Below are 24,902 nucleotides of genomic sequence, written 5' to 3' on the forward strand. Positions count from 1 at the left end.
ACAGGCTCTAAGGAGGGCCCAGGGCTGGCAAGCATTTGGTCCCGGGAGACCCTGGCAGGGGCCGGGCTGGTAAAGTGGACAGGATAGAGGTCGGGGGCATTTGATTCCTGCGGCTGTCATGGTAACAAACCACTTCAAACTGAGGGGCTTAAACAACACACATTATTCTCTTACAGTTCTGGAGGCCAGAAGCCCAAAATCAGTCTCGCTGGGCTAATGTCAAGGTGTCAGTCGGGCTGGTTCCTTCTGGAGGTTCCAGAAAAGAATCTGTTTTCTTGCCTTTTCTGGCTCAGTTTCTCGGCTTGTGGCTCCTTCCTCCATCTTCAAAGAGCATCACTCCAATCTGCTCCTCCGTCAGGTCACCTTCTGCCTGACTCCTACATCCCTTTCAGAAGGACCCTTGTGATTCCATGAGGTCCACCCAGATCACGCAGGATAATGTCCCCGTCTCAAGAGGCTTAAGCTAATCACAGGTGAAAGCCCTATACGAGGTGTCATGGACAGATTCTGGGCCTAAAGACATGAACATCTGTGGGGGCATCACTCAGACTTCCACGGGTGACAAGGGCCCCATGGTGGGAGGGGAGAAGAGGAGGAAACGGGAGAGTGAGGATTCACCAGGAGACTGGCCCGAGAAAGGAGACACGGATTGGACAGGCTCAGCCAGTGGAAGACTGTCCTGCCTGGAGGGAAGTGGCTTTTAGGAGTTTTTTCCTGAGCCTGTTGTGTCTCCTTCCCTCTTTTCTCCCCCAAATCCAACTAGAAAACTAGAAACATAATCTGTTGTGTTGACTCCATAGGTCTTGCTTCCCCTCAACCCAGACACCCACTCGCCCAAGGGTCTTCCAGCTGGCTGAGTTGGAACCTGCATTTTTTAACCACAAGGAAAAGAAGCCCAGAGCTACCAAGAATAATATTTTATTGACTTGGAATGAGTTTTGGAATCTGTATTTTTAACAAGCTGCCCAGGTGATTTTGATGATCAGACAGTTTGAGGTGGTTTTTTTTTTTCCTTTCCTCTTTCTCTTCCCTTCAGTAAACTGTTTTTCAACTTTGTTTTTCAGTGAAAACCATTTCCTCCTCGTCGTGGCGCAGGTCCAGAGGCTGCGCCCATCTCTCCCACGTCAACAGTCCTGTGTCCTTGGCGAAGGACTGTTCTCTCATTCAGTGCCTTTCCTCTCTTCCTGGGCCAAATCCCTGCTTTGCGTCTCCCTGCAGCTCATAAAAAGCTGAATTACCTGAGGCAGGGAAAGCCCCACCCACTGTCATTCTCAGGGAGGAGTGGAGTCTGCAGAGGCCGCAATGCACAGCTTCCCTTTCCCCCTCCACCCGTGTTTTCCCAGAGCAGCTCTGTTCCAGGCCCGGGGGTGTCCCTGGGCCAACGTGGAATCCAGCCCTGACCACCTCCCAAAGCCAACAGCCCTGAGTGAGCGTGCAGAGAAGCAAGAGCTGTTCCTGATGCAGAGCAAAGACATCTCCCAGTCAAGGGGGATGAACTGATTTGGGACAAAAGGCAGTTGTTGGCTGAGGAAGGCAGGATCTGGGGGAGCCCTGTGCTGAGTGGAGGTGGGTGGGTGTATTTCCTTGGCTCACAGAGGCCTCTTGTCTGGTGGGATCAGCTCCTCCAGCCAGTTGCCACCTGGTCCAGCTTTGGGAGATGTGGAGAATGACTTTCACAGTGATTTCCACTGGGCCATGGCACTGAAACAGCTGCAGGAGGGGACACAGCTGGTGCCACCCCTACTCCGTCCATTAGAGCTGCTGTGAAGGAATGCCACCCTCCCCATGGGGAGTGAGGGGGCCCTACTTGCTGTGGTTGGTTCCAGGGACCATGGGAAGAGGCGAACCCCTATTTTCAAGGGCACAAGTCGGCTTTTATTAAAATAAAATTTCATCATCACTTATTCCAGTGGCTCCCAAACTTGGCTAAACATCAGGATCACCCAGGATGTTTGTTAAAAAATAAAGATTATGGCCGGGTGCAGTGGCTCACGCCTGTAATCCTAGCACTTTGGGAGGCCCAGGCGGGCAGATCACTTGAGGTCAGGAATTCGAGACCAGCCTGGCCAACATGGCGAAATGCTGTCTCTACTAAAAATACAAAAATTAGCTGGGTGTGGTGGTGCATACCTGTAACCCCAGCTACTCGGAGGCAGAGGCAGGAAAATTGCTTGAACTTGGGAGGCAAAGGTGGCAGTGAGTCGAGATAGCGCCACTGCACTGCACTCCAGCCTGGGTGACAGTGCGAGACTCTTGTCTCAAAAAAAAAAAAAAGATTAATAAAAATAAAGAGTTTTAGAACTCATCCTAGACGGAATCAATCAGAATCTCTTTGGGTAGGCTTGGGCTGGAATCAGTGCGAAATCTGTCTAATCAGATTGCTTTCCTGATTCCAGACGGTTGAGCCCATAGAGCAGGAGTGAGAAGATGGAAGGGCGAGGGGGCTGGGAATGATGAAAACTTGCGCTTGCAGCCACCATTCATTACAGAGCGCCGGGGGCCAGCTGCAGAACTGTAGACTCCTCATACATCATCGTGTTGAGTCTTCAAAACAAACCTATGAGGTGTGCCCAATTGTTTCCATTTTGCTGGTGAGAAAATGGGAGCTCAAAGTGGCCACACACACAGCTAATAAGAGGCAGAGCCAGGACTCAGGCCCAGATCTTTCTCTTGACTCCTCTGCCGTGGAAGGGATCATGAGAAAACCTGGCCCCAGCTCCGGAGTCAGGCCAGCACATGACCCAAATGTCATGCCAGCACAAGCTGCCTTCTGGACACTTCTCTGGTGGGCTCTCTCTGTCTCAGGGCTTCAGCTGCCCCCTGCTCACTCCCCTCACATCAGTCACTGTGTAGCTGGGGACACAGAGGTGGCTGAGACATGGCCATCATCAAGGCAGGGGGTTCATGGAAAGGGCATGAGCTACAACCAGGACAGAGGGCTTCTGGTTCCAGTGTCACCACCCAGAGCTCTGAAAGGGGCCCCAGCACCCTTTTAGATGGACTAGATTGGGTGGTCTCTGGGGGTCCATCCACTCTTAAAAAGCAGAGTCTGATCACCTGACTGCCCTGGCACCCCCCCGCCACTCCAGCACGTGGCCCTTGCTGACACATCTGCCCTGCAAGGCTGATGAGCTGTGGCTTCTTGCCTCTTTGGCTCCTTCCAGCACCCAGGAGTTTCTGGTACATAGTAGGCGTTCAGTGGGGTGACCCTTCATGGATAATCAGCAATTATGTATTAGGCACTATTGATAACTGCAGACACTGGACTAAAATACTAGGAATTCAGAGAGGGCCCTACCTCTACGGAGTTTATAGCCTCGTAGGGGAGAAAGATAGAAAACACCATGAATCGATTACAATTGTGGTCAGTGCTAGGAAGAAAAATAATAGGATAGTTTAAGAATGGGATTGGGGGGAGTTCTAATTTAGACAGAGGCATTAGAAACATTTAACCTGAGACCCGAAGGATGAATAAGAGCCATATGGAAACTGGAGGTAAGGTGGGAGTGGGGACAGTGTTTTGGGCGAAGGGAGCAGGAGTTGCAAAGGCCCTGAGGTGGGGAGGATGGACACCAGGGAACCCAATGAGGGCCAGTGTGGCTGCAGGGAGTGAGCTGGCAGGAGGGGCTCAGGAGCAGCAACTGATATTGAAGATGGCCAAGGTCAGACCATCAGGGTCTTGTGTTTTTTTGTTTTTTTTTTTTTTTTTTTCTGTCGCCCAGGCTGGAGTGCAGCGGCGCGATCTCAGCTCACTGCAACTTCCACCTCCTGGGTTCAAGCAATTCTCCCGCCTCAGCCTCCCGAGTAGCTGGGATTACAAGCACCCGCCACCATGCCCGGCTAATTTTTATATTTTTAGTAGAGGCGGGATTTCTCCATGTAGCCCAGGCCGGTCTCGAACTCCTGACCTCAAGTGATCCACCCACCTCAGCCTCCCAAAGTGCTGGGATTACAGGTGTGAGCCACCATGCCCCACCAGCCATCAGAGTTTTATAGCAAGAATTTTTACCTTTGTCCTTAGTGCAATGGGAAATCCTTGAAACGCTATTATTGCCTTCCTCTGCAAGGAAAGGTTATTTTGGTGAGCAGTGGATAGAGGAAATGCAGAGGGAGCCACTAAAGGGTTCTGGTGAGATCTGGAGCCCTGCTGGGATAATCTGACCAGAGAAAGCAAAGATTCCAGAGAGCTAGGCACACTTGCCCTACCTCCAGCTGCACACAGCTGGTTCCAGCTTTGTCCTGACCTTCAGTCTGGCATACAGGGTAGACCCACTGGTACCTGGTACCTCACTCTGGGGGTGAGGTGGCCACCCACCTAGGTCTGGGCCCTGTAGCAGTTTGGCAGCAACATCTGGGTGATAAGAGAAGGCGATCTGACCTACTCCCAGGGACAAGAAGCTTTGACTCTTCAAGATCATAAAGGCTTCCCTCCTGTCCTTGGGTCCTCCTGTTGCCGGAGAGGTGAGGTGGGGTGAGGGTCCTCCGGGAGGGCAGGCTTAGCAGAGCCCAGCACCATCTCAGCAGACACTGCTCTTCTCCTACTCTCAGCACCTCCAAGGCAGTGAGTGGCTTTCTCTTATCTAGAGGACAAAATCCGTTCCTCACCTGGACACAGTGAACCTGTCTGTGGGATTCAGGGAGCATCAAGGAGGGAATTTAGTTTCCGCAGACTTCAGGGAAGACTTTCTGGAGGAGGTGATGCCTGAGAGCTATCCAGGAGAGAAGAGTGAAAAAATGTTAAGCAGTGGAAAAACATGAACGAAACTGTGGCTGCATCTTGCCTTAGGTATGTGTAGGTAGACTCAGCATTTTGCTGTTTCTGGGCATAAAGCACAGTACCATCTGCCCTAGGAAGCCCTTCTGCCATAGTAAACAGCCTCACATGGCTTCCAAAGGGCTCTTGGGCACTTCAGGGACCAGTGCCCAGCACACTGCTGGGGAGGCCAGACTGTGCCTGGGTGGCCTGAGCTCTGGGAGTTTAAGCCAACGTGGATTATTGTTAGGAGTGAGTTTCATAGCCCTGCCTCTCCCATTCAGAGATCTCCACTCCCTACCCAGCAGCCTTGAGTAGGGTCTAGGATTCTTCTCCCCACATCACAGGTGGGCAGAGGAGGACTCTGCCTTAGGGAAGGTTGAAATTAAGATCCTAAACTAAGTTGGGCTGGGGTTAATTCTTCACAGATGGAGGATCTCCTTCAGCACGGGCTGAGGGCTGAGGGCCCCAGATCAGGGCATCAGACTCCCGGGGCTGCTTGCAGGGTAGAGAGGACCTCCATTCGGATGAGTCCCAGGACTCAGCACTGAGTAGAGAGGGGAGGGGCCGTGCCCATTTGACCAGACGTCCGATAAGGCAAGAGACTCTTGTTTTAGCATCAGAGCTGGAAGAGGCCCAGGGAGACTGTCCCTTGAAGCTTGAGGCCCTGAGAGGGACACTGGCTATGGAAGGTTGAACAATGGTCCCCAAACATGTTCACATCCTTATCCCAAGAGCCTGTGAGTATGTTCTCTTAACAGGGCAACAGGGACTTAGCGCGTGCAATCAAGGATCTCCAGATGGGGATAACCCAGGTGTGCCCAACCTAATCTCAGTGTCCTTGGAAGAGGGATGCAGAAGGAGTCAGAATCAGAGAAGAAGGTGACACGATGAAGGAATCCGAAATTAGAGTGATGCTCTTTGAAGATGGAGGAAGGGACCACAAGCTGAGAAACAGAGGTGGCCACTAGACACTGAAAAAGGCAAGGAAGTGGATTCTCCCCTGGAGCCTCCAGAAGGAACCAGCTCTGCCGACACCTTGACATTAGCCCATTGAGACTGATTTAAGGGCTGCTGGCCTCCAGAATTGTAAGAGAATAAACGTGTGTTGTTTAAGGGCCTTGGTTAGTAGCGATTTGCTACAGCAGCTGCAGAAACCTAATAAGTACAGGTTCCGCCTAGAGACGCAAAACTAGCCAGCGGCCGATCCTGCTCCGGGACCCTGCAGGCCCCAGCTCTATGGAATCCTGTCGCACACGGGATGGACGTGGGCTAGAGGCGGAGGTGAGGCCCCAAGGAGGCCCACAGACCAGGGCCTCCAGGGAATGTGCGTGAGTGTGCAGGGGTGCGTGTGTGAGAAGGGGAGGAACTTGTCTTCTTCGTGCATTGGGGATTTTCTAGGCAGACAATCCTCCAAAGTCATGTCAACATTTTTCTCTCCAGGAAAAAATAACTCAAGTCTGTATCAGAAACGTCAGAGTTTCACATGCACACCAGTAGACAGACTTGTGGGTGCCAGCGAGAAATGAGCTGCACCCTGGCCCCGGGCACCTTTCATCTTCAGCGGGCGGGGAGCTAGGCAGAGGGGGCGGGGGGAACCAACACAGCCACTGTGGACACATTGTGCCATCTGGATTTCCCCAGAGCTCTGGGAGTCCTGTGGCAGGAGTGGCCCCACCCCTACCACACAATGCTTCCCACTTCCACCAAATCTCTGGGAAGATTCAACACATTTCTTAGCAGCCGAGAGCCATTGGAATTTCCAGCCTAATCCCAGATGTGAGGCTGACCATGATGGGAGTTTGGCCTTGTAAGGCATCTGGGGGGCTGGCAGTGCCCTCAGGCCCCCCAGCACTGGCCCGGCTGGGCTAACGTGCATGATCCTCCTCACTCTGGGTCCTGCCGTTGGGCTTTCTGTGGCGAGCCGAAGAGAGCCCACGCATGTGGTTTTCACACATGTGGAGAGGGCTGGGGGGCCTGAAGCCAGCAGGGTGGAGCCCCACAGTCAGGAAGAGGCAGACAGCCTCTGGGGCCGGGATTGGGGGCCCTGACAGGACAGGAATCCAGAGGGGTAAGGGGACTGAGGGAGAGCCAGAGAGGAGCGTTCAGGGAGAGTGGACACAAGCCTGAGGTCTGGCGGGGGCTAGATGTGGAGCCGGTTGGGTGGGGATGAGGGAGGCTCAGGGGCTCAGGGGCTCAAGGGCTTGATGTGAGCTGGGGTCATAGCTGGTGCCTGGCCACAGGCTGCTGGGAGGGTAGGAAGCGAGGACAATGACCCTTTACCCAGCCAGTGAGCCCTAGTTCCTGGTGCCAAGAGCTGCTCACTCCAGGGCCAGTATTGTGGGAGGCAGGTAGAGAGCTGCAGTGGGGGATATGCATGCCCATGGCTGGCTCACCCGTGTCGGGGAGAAAGGCAGTGGCCATGAGGGAAAGCACAGGGGAAAGCCCTCCAGGGCCAGCGGGCTCTTCAGCAGGAATGCGGGTCCTCATTGGGTGAAACCATGGGGGGAATAGGAATGTCACCCCCTTTTGCCAGTCTGTTTGTGATTGTCCTCTTTGTTAGAATAATGGCCCCCCGAAGATGTCCACATCCTAATCCCTAGAACCTGTGAATGTCACCTCAAAGGCAAAAGGGACTTGTAGATGTAATTCTGTTAAGGGTCTTAAGATGGGGAGATTATCATGGATTATCTGGGAAGGCCCAACATCATCACAAGGGTCCACATAAGAGGGAGGCAAGAAGGTCAAAGGCAGTGAAAAAGCATGTGCGAGCAGACAGAAGGGAGACTTGAAGATATCACATGCAGCTGATTTCATTTGTTTGTTTTTGTTTAGAAACAGGGTCTGGCACTGTTGCCAAGGCTGGAGTGCAGTGGTGTGATCTCGGTTCACTGCAACCTCTGCCTCCTGGGCTCAAGTGATCCTCCCACTTTAGCTTCCTGAGTAGCTGGAACTACAGGCGTGTACCACCACACTGGCTAATTTTTAAAACTTTTGTAGAGATGGGGTCTCACTATACTGTCCAGGCTCAGCTGACTTTGAAGATGGAGGCAGGGGCCCCAAGCCAAGGAATGCAGGCGGCCTCTAGAAGTGGGAAAGGCAAGGAAATGGGTTCTCCCCTAGATCCTCCAGAAGGAGAGCAGCCCTGCCAACACCTTGTTTTTAGCCCAAAGATGCTGATTTTGGCCTCCTGGCCTCCAGAGCTGTATAAATTTGTGTTGCTTTAAGCCGCTAAGTTGGTGGCGATTTGTTACAGCAGCAGTGGGAAGTAAACACACCTTCCCATCATGTGGTAGGCTCCAGACTCTGCCCTACTCCCTGCGGCAAGGATTTTCAGCGTGACATGGGTAAGGGGCCTCCCTTCTGCCTGCCCCCCAGCACTGGCTGAGCTCCAGTGCAGGGCCTCAGGCCAGGAGCAGAGCTAGGCCTTGTCCAGGGCTTTCCCCTGCACTTTCCCTCATGGCCACTGCCTTTGTTCACCCATGGGTGAGTCAGCCATGGGCATGTGGTTCCCCCACTGCAGCTCTCTAACTGCCTCCCACCATACTCTGTGGCTCCACTGCCCCCCGCAACAATGAGAATAATGTTTACCAGCTACAGAGAGAGAGAGAGAGAGAGAGAGAGAGAGAGAGAGAGAGAGAGAGAGAGGAGGGAGAGACAGAGAGAGAGGAGAGAGAGACAGAGAGCGAGCGAGCGAGAGAGCGCTCTGGAAGGCCTTGCTTCCTGGGAACTGGTTGTCAGCAACACCTGCTGTAAATGAGGTTTTAACAAATTCAGGGGCTGTGCTAAGGAAGGGGCAGGAGGTGGCCAGGTTGGGTCAGTGTGTGTGGACATGGGACAGTACAGACGACCCCACATCCCTGCCTCCTAGAATGTTGAGATGTCAAAGCATCCCCTTCCCCAGGTCACTTATTTTTCTCCTCTCTCCTTACAAGCCCAAGCATAGACAACTATGCACAAATGATGCAGGACTCACTTGCACACAGATATACGCAGGGCCACAAGCAGTGCCAACATGTGCGAAGACGGAATGGGCAAACATACACGCAGAGATACCACCCAGCACACTTACAAACATGCATGCACCCACAGACACCTACACACCCACAAATGCAGATACACCCACTTCCCACACTTACATACCCCCACACGGATGCACACAAATACAGACACACCTATGCATGAGTCAAGACCACCCATGCATGTGGACCCCTGGACATCTGTGAGCAGGGCGGAAGGTGCAGGGCATCCTTCCATTCCCTCCCCCACCCCAAGCCCTCTGCTCCCTGCTCTGGAGACCTCTGCTGGTGAGGCCAGGAACGGACGGCCAGCCCCTCCTTGGCTCTGGAGCTGAGCCTCGCTGGACTGGGGTTTGGAAGGAGGGGAGATGGGAAAAGAGGGACCAACCAGGGCCACCTCCCAGGCTTTCGGCACTGCTGCCTCCACCTGGCCCAAAGGACTTTATTCATTCTCCAATTCCAGCACCGAAGGAGAGATTTCTCCTGCAAAGATCTCTCTTGGGCTTTTTGCTGACCCAGGCCCACCCTGTTCTATCAGTGGACACTTCTAGTGTTTCTGCTGCGGAGGAGGGGGTTTCCCTCTACAGAACAAGGCTCCTTCACTTTCCCATGCTGGCTCCTCACACCCCCCTCACCCCCCAGGGCTGTTTTGTGGCCGTCCTGGGCAGGCAGTCTTCCTCCCTGCTGCCCACTGGATATCTGGGTGGGCTCGTAGCTCCCTGTTCAAACCTCCACCCCCTATGGCCCCTCATAGGTCCTACCCTCCTGTTCTCAAGGGCTTTTTCTTTCCATTTTGTCCTGCAGGAAGGGGAGGAAGTGAAGATCTTCAGACTAAGATGGATGAAGCTGAATTCAGATCTCAGCTCCAAGGTAGGATGGCAGCTCTCAACAGCTCTCAGCAGCTCTTAACCTCTTGGGCAGCTAACCTAACTGCCCTCAGCCTCAGTTGCACCAGGTGGAATGGAGCTCATGATAGTGCCCTGGCAGGGAGATGAAATGAGATAACATGCTCAGTGCCCAGCACCCAGAAGCTTCCCAGGGTGCCATCTTTCGGAGGCACTCCAACATCACTGGAAATAAAAGGAGACCAAGAAAACCATATCTGCAACTCCTCTATGGGACAGTTGCATGTTTTAATGACTGGTTTGCAATAGGGTGATTAGGGATACCCCCAAAAGAGCAGGCTAGTATAATAGCAGTCAGTCTCTAAGGAAGGTGGGGAAGGTCTCTGCAGAGTTTTTGTCTCATTGGGGTGAGAGCTGAACCGCTCAGAGGAGATGGAGTGTTGCTAACAGGGACCCTCTTCTCTGCCTACTTGGTAACGGGGACCCTCTTCTCTGTCTACTCCCTCATTCCTCCAAGCAGAGATCAGTTTCTGCTACACTAAAGTGGAACATAGTAAAATAATATGGCTTTGGTAGGATATGAAATTATTCACCTGCCTGGAGTCTCCATGTGTTTCCACTGGGCCCTTCTTGTCAGGTAGAAGTCAGTTGGGTCTGTCTCCAGTCTTGGCACTAAAACTCTCTCCAGATCCTCCACTCAACCTGGCCTCCTCACATCCTCTCTGCCTAGTCTCTATGCTCACATCGCTACTTAACTCATCACTCCACACCTCGTTCCCCCAACCTTAGGCCACTGGCACAACCCATTTTGGAAGCCTCAAGACTTCTTCAAGGATCAGGATTTCCATTTTGGGGAAGTCAGATAGTTCTCATATACTAGCCTGTTTGAAATGGCAACAGGAACAAGAAGCAGCAGCCACCATCCTGCCCAGAAAGCATCTCATGACCTTTCCTTTAAATATCTTCGTCAGGCTGTCCCGACTTTCCAATGGGTTAGATTTCAAAATGTTTCTATGAAGTGGTTTGGCATTTCACACAATGAGCCAATAGAAAGTCGAGAACTCAGGGTTATGAATGGGGCTCAGTTTTCCAGGTTGGGGCATAATAAATGCCCATTAAACCCATCTCAAAGCTGGGCTGCCATTCAGCTACACGGGAAGGACAGAAAACCCTACTGTTGCAAGACCTGTAGTAGAAATGGAAAAATCACAATGCGGATCTGGAAAAGTCAACCTATTTTCTCTTGAAAACTGATGCTTGAAGGAAAGCAGGGTTCTTAACAGGAGGATGGGCAGATGGGTGTGGCATTCTGAAGGAAACTTTTCAAGGGCTTTTGAAGTCGAAAACCTCTATTCTTCATCATTCTAGTTATCTCTCTGACTTTCAGTCTGCCTTTTTCTTGACTTGGGGGTGGGCCTGCCCTGTCTCAGTCAGCACGTTGGCTGGGTAGACTGAACATACAGTGGGAGAAGGACCTCTTGAGGTAATCGGGGTAAGGTCGGAAGAAAGGGAGATGACCGAAGTAGGCTCTGGGATTTGGAATTTGTGTTTTAAAGATGGCCTGAGGAAGAATGAGCAGAACTGAACCCATTACAGTTTAAAACAAAAACAAAAAACAGGGAAGAATAGTGAGATTACGGAACATGTGTGACCCCCCCCCCACCTCCCAGACAAGTTCCAAGGCTGACCACCAGGTGACACCACAGGCCCAGGACAGCTTGGTTGCTGTCTGCAGTCAGTGGGGGACCTCGAGTAAGTTGGGGAGCCAGCCAGCGGTTCAGATCCGCCTTCATTCTGACTGCCCTGGAGGCAAAGCCAGCCAATGCCCTTCTCCTGCTTTCCCGGGTCACCACCTGGGCTCTCCTGAAGGGATTCTGCTGATAATCAAGGTGAGGTGGGGTGTGGAATGGTGCTCAGACGGCCAGGGTCCAGGGAGAAGAGGCTGAATGAGGAGCAGAGGAAGGGGCTCGGGAAGGCAGTCACGGAACCCGATAGCAGAGGGGATGGAAAACAATGAACCTTTATTGAGAGTCCGCCCCCACTCACAGGTTCTGGCCAAGGGAGGCCCAGAGGGGAAATCAAGCAGCCCCACCCACAGGGCTGCCCACAGATGCAGGTGATTCAGAGTTTAGGCTGGGCTGATAACAGCCCCCGCCAGCTGAGAATGGGGCCTTTGTGCAGTGCGGTCCTCGGGCCCCCTCGCGGCTGGGCCGGCTGCAGCAAGCCTGGGAGGAGGGCTGGATGGCAGGCGGCGGGGCTGGATGGGAAAATGCGGAGAAACCCAGCAGCCTCCGCTGTGAAGGGAACTTTGAGGTGCCACAGGGCACATGTGCAGGGGAGAGAGACGGCGTGGTTGGAGCACGAGCACTTTCCTTCCAGATTTTCCATCTCAGCTGTGTCCCCCAGCCATTCACTCATTTCCCCAGGGACAAAAAAAAAAAAAAAAAAAAAAACGCCGCTTGCAGTACTAAGGGTTGCGAATGGCTCAAACTTGACTTGAATCAGCTTGGTGAGAGGGGGATGTTGACTATTGGCTCAAGCAGGGCAAAGACAGAGCAGGCCCTGAAGAGGCCAGAATGAGGCCTACTCACCCACCAGACTATCACCTCCTGTCTCTTCTCTCTCTGTCTCTCAGAGGTGAGCAACACCCTTTCTTCCGCAAATGGGCTTTGTGCACCCTCCGTCCCCTGCAGGAATAATGCCTGTGGTCGGTTCAGCATTACATCCTCACAGTCTCATGACCAGAAAGGAAATTGTACTGTCTGCTACCAGGCTTGCTTAGAAAAAGTCCTGAGGGGAGTTTGAGACCGTCCTGGGCAACATAGTGAGACCCCATCTCTATGAATTTTTTTTTTTTTAAGTTAGCCGGGTGTGGTCATGCGTGCCTGTAGTCTCATCTACTCCAGAGACTGAGGTGGGAGGATTGCTTGAGCCCAGTTCAAGGTTGCAGTGAGCCATGATCATGCCACTGCACTCCAGCCTGGGCAACAGAGCAAGACCCTGTCTCAACTTTTTTTTTTTTTTTTTTTTTTTGAGATGGAGTGTTGCTCTGTCGTCCAGGCTGGAGTGCAGTGGTGCAATCTCAATCTCGGCTCACTGCAACCTCCGGCTCCCATGTTCCAGTGATTCTCCCACCTCAGCCTCCCGAGTAGGTGGGATTATAGGTGCACCACCACACCCAGCTAATTTTTGTATTTTTAGTGGAGACGGGGTTTTGCCACGTTGGCCAGACTGGTCTCAAACTCCTGACCTCAGGTGATCCACTGTCTTGGCCTCCCAAAGTGCTGGGATCACAGGTGTGAACCACCATGCCCAGCCTTCAACTTTTTTGAAAAAAAGAAAAGCAAAAGGCCTGAGGAAGAACCCTGATTGGATCCACTTGAATCATGTGCCCAGTTCTGGGCAATTGCTGTGGTCAGAGGTCATTTTCCCAGATTGAGTCCCTTGCCTGCCCCTGTGCCCAGGGGGAGTGGGGCACACGGCAGACAAATCCAAGAACCTCCTTGCTGTGTACTTGGGGTCTCGTGTGGCAGAACTCCTAGTTGGCCCCCAAAACAATTTTCCCTTTTCTCTCATAGACCAAAAGGTGTTTACTGAAATAAAAACTACATTTTCCAGGCTCCCTTGCAGCTAAGGATAGCTACATGTCTAACAATTCTGGCCAATGGGATATGAACAAAAGCATTGTCTGTGACTTCCAGATGGTGTCCTTAAAAGGAGGGAACCTGCTTCTGGGGCCCTCTCTCCCCGACTTCTTGCAGGCTAGAAGCCTATGTGATGGAGTGTCATCTTGGATCCTATGGGTGAGGGCAGGACCAGAGGGATGGCACATCAGTAAGTGAGTTAGAAGAAGCACAAGTGCCTGATACTATTTTGATCCCAAACTGTCTATGCCTGGACTGTTGCACAAGAGGAAAGAAATAGCGATCTTGTTTGAGCCACTCTTATTTTGGATCTCTGTTATACCAGCCAAGTCTATATCCTAATTAATACATCTTGGGACCTTCTCTTGGTACACATTGCTGTGGGCTGAAACTCTATCTCTTGTGTGAGGACTAATTTTGTTCTCTGCATCCAAATCCAGAAAAATTCTGCCTGTGGCCAGCCTCCCCTCTGCTGAGAGTGTGGCAAGACACGTAACAGGGCCAGATCTGCTCACCCTAACCTGAGAAGTTAATTTCATTTTTCCCCCTCCATGCTACTGGTATGTTCAAAGGATTTTGCATGTGGGTTACAGCAGCCTTTGCTTCAGCTCAGGAGCTGCTATGGAGTGGAGGTCATGGCCCTCTCATCTGCTGGGGGTCCTGAGTGCTGGAGCCATGGAGAAATGTAAAGGTATCGCTCCCTCCTCCACTGAGTATGGGAGTGGTGCTCCTCTCATTAACGTAAGGGCTAGCGCAGCAAACAGCCCGTCTCCCCTGAGACAGGGAACTAGAGGCCCAGTTACTGAGAGCTGAGCAATGGAACATTCAGGAAGAACTGCCCTTCTCCTGGTACCTGGGAATGTTCCAGCCCTAGGATCCCACCCAGATCCTCTGTGGCCTAAGGGAGGAAAAAGAAAGGGCCAGAGGGCCAGGTGTGGTGGCTCATGTCTGTAATCCTAGCACTTTGGGAGACCCAGTCAGGAGGATCCCTTTAGCCCAGGAGTTCGAGACTAGCCTGGGCAACATAGGGAGACCTCGTCTCTGTTATTTTTAAAACAGTTTTTTTAAATATATAATTAAAAAAAGAAAGGGCAAGAGGGCAAAAGAACACTAGTGTGATAGGTTCTGGGCTCCTGGGATTGGGGAGAGGCAGTATCTGTGATGTGCTATAGGCCCGTGTAAGAGACGGGGCACAGAAAGTCATCGAATGGTTCTGTGTCTAACAATGCCCCACCCTCACTCCAAGCTTTCATAATTAAAGAAGCATAATTGAGTGGAGCCCATTTGGGAAAATCCAGAAGGAAACGTTGCCTCGGACCACAAAAACAGGCTGAGGCTGGGCTGGGCTCTTCCTTTCTTTCTGTGCTGATTGTGTTGAAGAACAATGGCAAGCAGGCCCATGTTTCTCTTAGAGCCTTCCTTGGCTCCCAAGTGGCTGGCTTCACCCCTTCTTCTTTCCTTCAAGCCTCCTCCCTTAGATGGGGGCTCCCTAAGAGCCAAAATGGTACCTCTATCCTCAGACCGGAGTCAGAAGTCCCAGGGAGTCCCAGGGCCACAGGAGCCCACAAGTCCCACCTGAGCCAGCAGGAAGACAGTGTTCGGTTTCCAGGCTAGGCCTTTGTCCCCACCGCTAACCAAAACAATTCTCCACACTGATTTCCCCTGACACCAGCATTGTAGCCAAGGAAGGAGCAGTGACTTTTTGATTCTCCCTCCAGTGGGGTACATTAAGCCCGAGGGACAAATGGGGCTGGTGACATGGTAGCATGGGGGCGAGATGCTGACAGCTCACCCCTCCACACCCATGCCACTGTGAAAACATGCAGCCACTTGTAGCTTGTGAGGTGTAGCCAAGACTGACCACCCATGAGACCTGGGGTCACCTCCCCTCCCAGGACAGTCCGACTGACTTCCTTCTCTGCCGAAGCTGAGTCCTGATGTGCTGCTTGCCCCATCGGCTCTGCCCCTCCCCTCTGCTCTTGCACAATGCGTGCTGGAGCTCTTGCGCCACGGTCAGCACACTCCCCTGTATCTTCAAGCTCTTTTTGGAATGTTGCCGCCTCCTCCAAGCCTTGAACCACCACCTCCAAGTGGAGGCTGTTTAATCTCACATTCTCTGCACCTCAGGGCTAAAAGATGTGGAGTTTTGGCCTTATTATTCCTCATTGTCATTTCCAGCACATTACTCCCAACCTCTTGTAAAACCCTGCGCCACTGACACTCCTGCCTCCTGCTATGTTGCCCTCCCTCCTCTCCCTGTCATCTCCCAGCTCCCATGCACTGGAAACTCCAGCTCCAACCTCCTCTTCTCCACTCCACCTCCTGCCAGTATCCTAGAAAAATGGAGGGACCTATGTCCACACTCTGACCTCTGGCTTCCTTCACCCTCATCTCAAAGAATTCTGGCCTTAGCTATTCGTTTATCCCTGAAAACTTTACGGTCACCAGAAAGCCTCACTCCTTCTGAAATCAGAAATTCTCTCCTTCAACTATATGTCACCCCCAAGCCCGTCTGCTTCCTGGCCTGGGTGCCCTGCCACAGCTCTCTGTCCTCATGGAGCTCTCCAGTCCGTTGGTACCTTCACTCCTTCTCCATCCATCAACCCCTCCTGCCTTTACTTCTCTCCTTTCCCACTAAGATTCCATGGCTCATGAATGAATCAACGGCAATATTCACACAACAGAATATCCTAAGCAGGCTAAGCACATGAGCCACAGCAACTGAAACAATGTGGATGAATCTTAGCAAGATACAATTAAGCCAAGAACTTAAGTCCCAAAAGGTTATGTAGAGAATGATACCCTTTTAATGAAGGTAAAGACAGCTAATATAAAAATATGTCTATAATTTTTGAAAATATAGAGAGATGCAGGCTGGGCGCGGTGGTTCGCGCCTGTAATCCTAGCACTTTGGGAGGCCGGGGTGGGCAGATCACGAGGTCAGGAGATCGAGACCATCCTGGCCAACACGGTGAAACCCTGTCTCTACTAAAAATGCAAAAAAGTTATCAGGGCTTGGTCGTGGGCGCCTGTAGTCCCAGCTCCTCAGAAGCTGAGGCAGGAGAATGGTGTGAACCCAGGAGGCAGAGCTTGCAGTGAGCCGAGATCATGCCACTGCACTCCAGCCTGGGCGACAGAGCGAGACTCCGTCTCAGAAAAAAAAAAGAAAAAGAAAAAGAAAATATAGAGAGATGCAATAAAACCATATAAAAAGGAAAGCAGGGTTGTACCTTGTACACAGAATTCAGGATGATGACCACTTTGAGTGGAGAGAGGCAAAGGGATGGGTAGGGGAAGGGGAACAATATGGTGAAATGGGAGTCACTGTCAGAACTTTTGTTTGGGTGGTGGTTTTGCAGGTGCCTATTACATCTTTAAAAATAACAAATTAGGTTGGATGTAGTGGCTCACGCCTGCAATTCCATCACTTTGGGAGGCCCAGGTGGGAGGATTGTTTAAGGTCCGGAGTTTGTGACCAGCCTGGGCAACATAGCAAGACCCTGTCTGTGTTTGTCCCTTTGTATTGCTATAAAGGAATACCTGAGACTGGGTAATTTATAAAGAAAAGAGGCTTATTTGGCTCACAGCTCTACAGTCTTTACAAGAATGGCATCAGCATCTGCTCAGCTTCTGCCGAGGCCTCAGGAAGCTTTTACTCATGGTGGAAGTCAAAGTGGGGAGCAAGTGTGTCACATGGCAAGAAGGGAAGCAAGAGAGAAGGGAGAAGGTGCCAGGCTTTTCTTAAAAACCAGATCTCACGTGAACTACTTACCACTCATTACACTCAAAGCCATTCATGCGGGATCTGCACCCTTGACACAAATACCTCCCATTAGGTCCCACCACCAGCTTTGGGGATCACATTTCAATGTGCAGTTTGGAGGGTATAAACATCCAAACTATATCAGAAAAGTTTATATTTTGAGACAGAGTCTTGCTCTGTTACCCAGGCTGGAGTGCAGTGGCACGATCTTGGCTCATTGCAACCTCTGCCTCCTGGGTTCAAGCAATTCTCGTGCCTCAGCCTCCCAGAAGCTGGCATGTGTCCCCATGCCCAGGTAATCTTTTTGTATTTTTAGTAGAGGCAGGGTTTTCCCATGTTGGCCAGGCTGGTCTGGAACTCCTGACCTCAAGTGATTCACCCGCCTCGGCCTTCTGTTGGAAAGCCAATTGGAAGATACAATTTGGCTTAATTGTATCTTGCTAAGATTCATCCACATTGTTTCATGTGTTTAGCCTGCTTAAGATATTCTGTTGCATGAATATTGCCAGTTGATTCATTCATGAGCCACAGAATCTTAGTGGGAAAGGAGAGAAGTAAAGGCAGGAGGGGTTGATGGATGGAGAAGGAGTGAAGGTACCAATGGACTGGAGAGCTCCATGAGGACAGAGAGCTGTGGCAGGGCACCCAGGCCAGGAAGCAGACAGGCTTGGAGGTGCTGGGATTACAGGCGTGAGCCACCATGCCCTGCCCCAACCCCCAATTTTTTAAATTTTTAATTAGCTAGGCATGGTGGTACTTGTCTGTAGTCCTAGCTATTCTGGAGGCTGAGGCAGGAGGATCACTTAAGCCCAGGAGTTCTAGGCTGCAGTGAGCCATAGTCACACTACTGCCCTTCAGGCTGGGCGACAGAGCAAGACCCTGTCTCTAAAAATAAAAAGAAAAAATTAATAGCTAATTAAATAAAAGTAAACCATGCATGGGTCAATGATGAGTGTATCAGGGAACCAGTGCTGTGGGTAGGTGTGGGGAGTCCAACAAAATAAAGATTCCATAGGTTATCATTACATTACTCTCTTGCAAATACACTGATCCTTCCTCATTGTCTCTCCACAGAATCCACAATCTCCCTGCGTCTGTACCGATCTTTTCTCATTCTTTCAATCACAATGGAAGAAGCATCCTAGTTTCTTCAGTCAAAGAAAAATTCCATGTCTTATTTCCTGAGTCCCATCTTTTCTTGTCTTCTCAAGGACTTTGTTCCTTTGGTTATCCCCTCACTCTGTCTTCTCAGTCTCTCCCTCTCTCATGGATTATTTCCATCAGCACACAAACATGCTCCAGTCTCTCCCATCTGAGAAACAAATTTTTATTAGAGCAAAAGTGAGGCTGCAGGCCAGGCATGGTGGCTCATGCCTGTAATCCCAGCACTTTGGGAGGCCAAGGCGGGTGGATCACCTGAGGCTTGGAGTTTGAGATCAGCCTGGCAACATGGCAAAACACCATTTCTACTAAAAATACAAAAATTAGCCAGGCGTGGTGGTGCGCGTCTGTAATCTCGGGTACTGGCATGTTGAGACAGGAGAATCACTTGAGCAGTGGAGGTGGAGGTTGCAGTGAGCTGACATTGCACCGCTGCACGTCAGCCTGGGCAACATACGGAGACTCTGTCTCAAACAAACAAACAAATAAATAAATAAATAAATAAATAAACAAACAAAAATTAGGCTGCTGTAACAAAGAGACCCCAAAAGACAGTGTTGCAAACAGGCAGAAGGTTAGCTCCTGCAGGAGTCTGGGAAGGCAGAACCAGAGTGATAAGACAGCTGCTTCTTTCTGTTGCTCTCCCACCCTTAACTTGAGGTTTCCCTCCAAGGTGGTTGCTCTAGCCACTGACAGCACTTCCACCTTCCAGCCAGATGGAAAGGGAAAAAGAGGAAGAGGATATACCTTCTTCCTTTGAAGAGCATGGCCTGGAAGTTGCATACATCATGTCCGCTCACATTCCATTGCCTCAGACTTGGTCATGAGACATACCTAATTGTGAGGGAAGTTAGGAAATAGAGTTTCTAGCTGGCTGTTAAATGTGTTCAGATGAGTATTCCACCACTATTGAAGAAGAGGAGAATGGATATTGACAAAAAGCTAGCAATCTCCACTATACTCTGTACCTTTGTTTACCCAAATAAATGCACATTCTCTTCCCAAACATGGAACATGCTAATCCCCTACCCAAGCATGAAGCCCACAGGTCCTATCCATTACTGCAACTGTCTCAAGGTCCAGGCTTTCTTGGTAATTGTCTGATCTTTATATGAAGTTCAGATATTAGCCTAGTGATGAATAAACTAAAAGATAAGTCATCTATTTCTCCCCCTCCACCAGCCAACAACACATACGCAATATACAAGAGATGTAGAAACAGGATAACCACAATTAAAACTGCCATTTGGAAAGGGACGAATGGAGAACGCATAGCAGGCACAAAGCATAAAGTAAATCCCACCGGGCAAGAATTCCAAAGATTCCCTGCCTCCCAGGGAACTAAGTACCTTAGTACTAATTCCTGGGAAACATTTCCTTTATCCATTATTCTCTGTGGCTCCTGGCTCTGTCTTTTGGGAGGTCCTTCCTTGTTTGTTGTCCTCCAAGGCCACATCTGAAGAGGCCACTGGAGAACATGGTGTGCTAGGGTGGCGAGAGTATGGGTTTTATAGCCCATTTCCTGCTGGTGCAGGTTTGAAAGCTCAGGGCTTGCTTTAGGTGTTGAGCAATCCCATAGTTGTGCAGGCCAGGCTTCCAGACTTTCATTAATTAATCTCCCTCAAAAACTTAGTATAACAATACAAAAATTAAATTTAAAAGAATGATTTTATTTATGATCATATTGAAAAACACAAAATCCTTAGGAATAAATTTAACAAAAGAAGTTCAAGACTTGTACATTGGAAACTATAAAACATCAAACATCATTAAAAGAAATTAAAGAAGACCTAAGTAAAGGAAAGACACCCTGTGTTCATGGATTGGAAGACTTAATATTGTTAAAATGGCAATATTCCTGGAAATGATCTACAGGGTCTATGCAATCCCTATTAAAATCTAGCTGCCTTTTTTTGCAGAAACTGAAAGCTGATCCCTATAATAGCAAAAACAATTCTGAAAAGAAAGAACAAAGTAGGGAGACTCACACTTCTCTCTTTCAAAACTTATTACTAAGCTGTAGTAATCAAGACAGTGTGGTACTGGTATAAGGATATACATGCACATATAGATCAGTGGAACAGAATTGAGCTCTAAAAATGAACCCTTACATATATGGTTAACTGGATGTTCAGCAAGGGTGTCGATACAATTCAATGGAGGAAAGAATAGTGCTGGGACAACTGGATATTCACATTCAAAAAGTATTATTGAATCCTTACCTCACATCATATAAAAATTAATTCAAAATGGCTCATAAGAGGAAAAAATGCCATAACATAGTTATTAAATGTAAAAAGTAAATGAAAGTAAAACGTAAAAAGAAAGTAAAAAGTAAAGAAAAATAAAAGTAAAGTAAAAAGAAAAGTAAATGAAAATGGATCCAAAAGTAAAAAGAAAATGGATCCTAGAACTAAATGTAAGAGCTAAAACTAGAATACTTCATGACCTAAGATGAAACATTGGTTTCTTAGATATGGCACCAAAAGCACAAGCAAAAAAAGAAAAACTAGATACATTGGATTTCATCAGGTAAAAAACTTTTGTGCTTCAAAGAACAGCAGCAAGAAAGTAAGAAATATGACCTACAGAATGGGAGAAAATGTTTGCAAATCCTGTGTCTGATAAGGAACTTGTATCCAGAATATAAAAATAACTCTTATAATTCAACAGTAAGACAAAAAATCCAATTTTAAAAATATGCAAAGGGGCCAGGTGTGGTGGCTCACACCTATAATCCCAGCATTTTGGGAGGCTGAGGCTGGCAGATCACTTGAGTCCAGGAGTTCGAGACCAGCCCGGGCAAAATCCCATCTCTACCAAAAAAAAAAAAAAATATATATATATATATATGTATATATATATATATATGTATATATATATATGTATATACATATGTATATATATATATGTGTATATATATATGTATATATATATATGTATATATATATATATGTATGTGTATATATATATATATATTAGCCAGATGTGGTGGCACATGCCTGTAGTCCCAGCTACTAGGGAGGCTAAGGTGGGAGGATCACTTGAGCTTGGGAGGCTGAGGCCGCAGTAAACCATGAGTGCTACTGCACTCCAGCCTGGGTAACAGAACAAGACCCTGTCTCAATAAAATAAAGTGTGCAAAGGATTTGAAAAGACGTTTCACCAAAGAAGATAAACAAATGGCCAGTAAATACATGAAAAGATGCTCAACATCATTAGCCATCAGGGAAATGCCAATTAAAACCATAATGAGAAAGTACCCCACACCCAGTAGGATGGCAATAATAAAAAAGGCAAATAATTACAAGTGTTGAAGAGAGTGAGGAAAGACTGGAACCTTCACACACTGCTGGTAGTAATGTCAAATGGTGCAGCCGTTCTGGAAAACAGTTTGGCAGTTCCTCAAGGGGATAAACATAAAATTACCTTATAACTCTGTACTTTCACTCCTAGGCATACATATATCCAAAAGAAGTGAAGACACATATCCACACAAAAACTTACATATGAATATTTATAGCAACATTATTTATAGAAGCCAAAAGTGGAAACAACCCAAATGTTCATCAGCTGATGACCAGATAAACAAGTTGTGATCTGTCCATACAATGGAATATTATTCAGCTATAAAAAGGAATGAAATAATGATACATGCTACAACATGGATGAATCTTGAAAACATTGTGCTAAGTGAAAGAAACTAGACACAAAAGGCCATATGTTATATAATTCCATTTATATGAAATGTCCATAATAGGCAGAGCCAAAGAGACTGAAAGTAGATTAGTGCTTGCCAGGGGCTGGAGGACTGGAGGGAAGGGAATTGGGACTGACTACTAAAAGGTACAGGATTTCTTTGTGTGGCAATGAAAATGTTCTGGAACTATGTAGCAGTGATGGTTGCACAACTGTGAATGTACTAAAAACAACTAAATTGTATACTTTAAGAGTGTGTAAAATAAGTATGAGCTTTATTGTATATGAACTATATGTCACTATAGTTTTTTTTTTTTTTAAACAGTACAGTATACTTCTACTCTTTTGGTTTCCAATCTGGTCCATGAGCAACTAACTCAGCCAAAAAGCTGGTAGACACAGTTCTGAAGTCTGCAGACACATATATGCATATTATTTACTGGTTTGGCCATCTCTATACTCTGTGCTCTGTCCATCTCACACTGCTTGACTTAATGATAGTTTCTGAGGTTATCTGTCACAGTAGGTCTGAGTGAAAAAGCAACACTGTCAATCTGATCTTGACTGCTGGGCTAACGCCCATTGTCTGTCAGGGAATTCTTAACTGAGCTGATTGGGGAAGGCTTAGGGCCATAGTCTTATTTCCTGGTACAGCTGCCTCTTTGGAGCCACTTGAGACCACTGCTTCAGTTCACAGCACAAAAGCAGTTGGCTTTTTCAACATGTGGAAGCTCAAAATACAGGACTCTCAGTCAACTTAGATGATTGGCCACAGGCAGGAAGAGCTCCATCAGCAAGGCTGCATTCACTTTCATCTCTGCTTGCAAACTCCTGGCTCTATTCTGAGTTTCTTTGTCTTACAGAGCCCTGTACCAAGTGGAAAGAAGCCAATACCTACCAAAAATTGGGCCTTTTCTAGCTACCTCGCCCAGAACTGGAAGCTCAGTAGGCATGTGAACTGCCTTCCAAGATATCATAAGAGATAGTGTTACCAAATGCTTTGCGTAATATGAGTCACCAGCCTTCCAACCTGAAATATCTGCCCACTGTCTGACAATATCCCTCATTCCTCATATTTAGAATTTTGCCACCACACCAACACTCTACTTCTAGATATACGATTCAATGTTAATTAGAATATGGTTTAGACTGCTGTCACAAAAAGACGTCAAACTACATTGGCTTGAACAAAGTAGAAGTTTGTTTTTCTACCATGTAAGTTGATGGTCTAGGGCTGATACCGTGGTTTAGTGGTTTTGGAGGACTCGGGCTTTTCATATCATATTAATTCATGATTCTCAGTATGTTACTTCCATCGCAGAGTCTAAGAAAGACAGCATCTGTCATAGGTTGGATTTCTCAGGGAACTGCCTCTGAGACAGAGATTTGCAGACAGGGGTTTTATTGGGAGATCTGTTGGGGTCATCCCTCATGGAATGAGGGAAAGGTAAGAGAGAAACAGGGCTGGGTACAGGGGAGAGTTGAGCCGTGACAAAGTCACAACACAGGCCTTGGCCACCCACAGGAGCTCTGCAGCTGGGGTGGTCTTGAAAGTTGTCTCAATGAAGGCAAGGTGCTGAGCTTATTACCCCAGCAGTCATTGTATTTAGGCTCTGTGTGGTACCTCCAGGAAGGAGGCCTACATGTGGGAGACAAGTTTCTGGGGAAAGATTCAGCTGAGCTGTGAGCTGACAATACTCTTAGCAGTTGGGGGAAGGAGCGCTTATTTTGAATGGGGTATTGGGGAATACACCACAGGGTCCCCCAGAGCTGCTGTGAATCCTACCATGAGGTTTATCCATCCGGTGGGAGGTGGAAAGCCCCCACAGCACTTCCACTCATGTCTCATTGGCCAGAGTTAGCCACGCTATTGCAATGACCTGGAAGAGCCATGTGCTCAGCTAAAGGCTCAAGAACAAAAGCAAACGTGAAAACTTTTGGGAGCCTCTGCCTATATTCTTTGCTTCCATGTCCATCTCCAGCCATTGCTCCAGTTGTCTGTTCCTCCTCAGAACCTGGCGGGGGCAGGGAGCCCCCTCACCATAATACAGAATCAGTGGGAGCCCTGAGCTTGCTTTCCTGCCACTAGATGGTCCAATATGAGGGTGATGTGGGACAGTGACAGAACATGAGGCATTAGATTCTCATAAGGAGTGCGCAACCAAGATCCCTTGTATGTGCATTTCACAGTAGGGTTCGTGCTCCCATGAGAATCTGATGCCTTTGCTGATCTGACAGGAGGCAGAGCTCAGGCGGTAATGCAAGCAATGGAGAGCAGCTGTAAATACAGATGTAGCTTCGCTCACTTACCCACCACTCACCTCCTGCTGTGAGTTCCTAACAAGCCACAGTCCAGTTCCTAACAGGCCATGGACCAGAACCAGTCCATGGCCCGGAGTTTGGGAACCTCTGCTTTAGGTGACAAAAGTGGAAGATGGTTACATAGTTTCCATGGGTCCTGATACAAAGCCAGGGCTGCTGGGGTTTAGTTTTGGTTCTTCCCCAGCTGCACAATGGGGATATGGCAGCACTGGATACCAAGATGCTGAGATGGGGTCATGTCCCAAATGATCCAGGAGCAGGATAGGGTGACATCATGGGACCACAGGAGCCAAGGTCCCCCCAGTCCCCAGCTTCCCCACTGGGACAACAACATGGCTCCCATATTCAGCTCACCTTTCATATCCAGCACTCCATGGTTGGGGCAACCCAGTCAACCTGGTAGACAGCTCTTTCTACTCTCTCCTCTTCCCTACAGCACCCCTACTCTGCATCCAAGCTTCTGCCTTCCCCCAGAGAGTAAAGAGGTGAGCTGCCCTTTGAATATGCAGTGTACGGCCCAAAGACACAAACTGTCAGGGGCCTCAACACATTTTGCATTTATTTCTATTCTTACTAATAAAACCTAGCACATAGTAGGCACTCAATAACTACTTGGAGAATGAATGTGTGCATGAATGAATGAATGGATGAATTAATTAATTAATTAATGGATAGATGCATACAATCACTGCTGAA

The 24,902-nt window shown here is 48.9% G+C and overlaps 1 long non-coding RNA gene across 1 annotated transcript in view; it reads left to right on the plus strand.

Moving 5' to 3' along the window:
* Nucleotides 1–24,902, plus strand: part of LOC103784546 (uncharacterized) — a 244,680-nt gene that overhangs the window by 182,671 nt on the left and 37,107 nt on the right. The window contains exon 5 of the long non-coding RNA XR_008624372.2: nt 9,577–9,642. This is a non-coding gene — a long non-coding RNA (uncharacterized LOC103784546). The remainder of the gene's footprint in view (nt 1–9,576; nt 9,643–24,902) is intronic.

Source organism: Pan paniscus, chromosome 12 (genome assembly GCF_029289425.2).
Source record: "Pan paniscus chromosome 12, NHGRI_mPanPan1-v2.0_pri, whole genome shotgun sequence".
Classification (NCBI taxonomy): Eukaryota; Metazoa; Chordata; class Mammalia; order Primates; family Hominidae; genus Pan; species Pan paniscus.